Raw genomic sequence first — 1,921 nt, 5'->3', positions numbered from 1 at the left:
GAAGGCTGTGTTATTTTCTATTGGGGTGGGGAGATGTCCCCAGGCACATGCCCTGCATATCTGCCACTCTAGAAGTTGAGAAGGGAACATGCAGAGTTCAAGACCTAGTGAGCTAACATATCAAGATCTTGTCTCAGCACACACACACACCCCCACCCACCCCCACCCCCAGAACTCATTTTTCTGGGAATCTGATGGAACACTCCCTGGTGTTAGGTGCATGAAGATCTCCATTCTCATTCCTGTGTGTATGTGTTTAATTTTGTGTTTTTGAGGCAGAGCCTTAGACTGTAAATATGAGAACGGTCTTTAACTCCCGGTCCTCCAGTTTCTCCATCCATCTCCAGAGTATTGGCCTCAAAATCACAGTAATTTNAAAAAATCACAGCAATTCTCCAGCCTCGGNGCCCCAACTGACATCCCCACTGCCTCTCCCACTCCCACCCTAACCCTGACCCCATTCCCTCCACCCCACTCCGCCCGTGCGGGCCAAGCCTGCTGTTTTCCATTTTCTTTCCATTCACTACTTTGTAGAGATTGCAAAGGCATACTCTCGCCCCCGTGTGGCGGCGGCGGGAATCACCACAGACCGTAAAAGTACCTACAGCAAGCCATGGAGCACCAGGATCACAAAGTCTGGGGATCCTTTCCAAGTCTAGCTGAACCTTGAGCTCTTTAAAATAAATCTTAAATCATACACTTTAAAATAAAATTTAAAATACACCTGAAAAAATAAAGACCTGTTAATTATCNTGCATTTGCAGGTGAGGGGGTGCAGAGGACGCAGGGGTGGGGAGNGGTGGGGGGAAGCACACGTGCCTTATTTTTGTAGAGGTCAGGGTCAGAGGGCAACTTGCCAGAACTGNTTCTCNCCTCCCACGTGAGAACAATTCATGAATCCATGTCAGTCGACTTGATGGCATCTCACAGGCCCTTCATTCATCTTTTAACTCAGCAAATACCAGTGGTCAAGGAAACAAGGACGGGTGCTGGGACAAGTTGTGTGGGTGTGGGGGACCGGGTATCTCTTTCCCAACGCCAAGGGAGGTTAGCCCTCTCCTGGTCCACAGGGCCCTCAGTTCTCATCTGGTCCAGTTTCAAAAGTTGCTCCATGCACGTTTCTCTGGCCACTGGAGCATTTGGCTGGGTGCAGCTTCTATCTACACCTCTAGGGGTCACCTGCATGCTGGGGGTTCGGCAAGATGGGGACTAGGACTAGGAGGCAGAGGTTCACTAACTTGATAAAGATCTGCCACTGAGGCCTGTGCCAGGAGGGAGAGTGGCTGTGGCCGCTTGATTCTGAAAAGTGAGCACGTTTCTCTGTTATTCCAAAGCACAAATTGGCGGCAATCAAAGGACCCGTAAGAGGCAGCGCCAGGGCACCACCACATGCTCCTGTCGCAGAGCCAGCCTGAGCAACACTCCTGCCATAGTAACATTTATTAACTTCCAAAGAGCTTGATCAGACAAGCCCCGTGGGACATGGGGTAGGGTGGCTGAACAGTGAGGGCAGACAAGGGTCGCCGTTAAAGAAAATTTGGTACCTCCGCAGGCTCGNCCTGGATGAGCNGGAAATACATTCTTCCCTGACCCCTGAGAGGACAGGAATGCAGATGGAGCAGTAAACTGGAGTGCATGCGCAAGGCCCTGCTGCCACGGGGCTACATCTCGCGGGCGCCCCCGCATGGTGATGGCAGGAACCACTGGCTTTGTCCTGGAGAGCTTTTCCTTTGATCGAATGTACAGTGGGTCTCAAAGAGCCCACTATGGTAATTGGGAGAGTGACTCCGAGGATAGTTTGAGGGCATGACATCTCCCCAGCAGTAATAGATTCCACATCTGGACAGGTGTCAGTCTGAGATTCAAAGCAAGGTAGTGTCCTCCAACGTTACAATCAGCTTTGCCCGAGGCCGTGTCTAAC

This window comes from Mus caroli, chromosome 5, assembly GCF_900094665.2.
Source record: "Mus caroli chromosome 5, CAROLI_EIJ_v1.1, whole genome shotgun sequence".
NCBI lineage: Eukaryota > Metazoa > Chordata > Mammalia > Rodentia > Muridae > Mus > Mus caroli.
Note: the sequence above shows the minus strand (reverse complement) of the source record.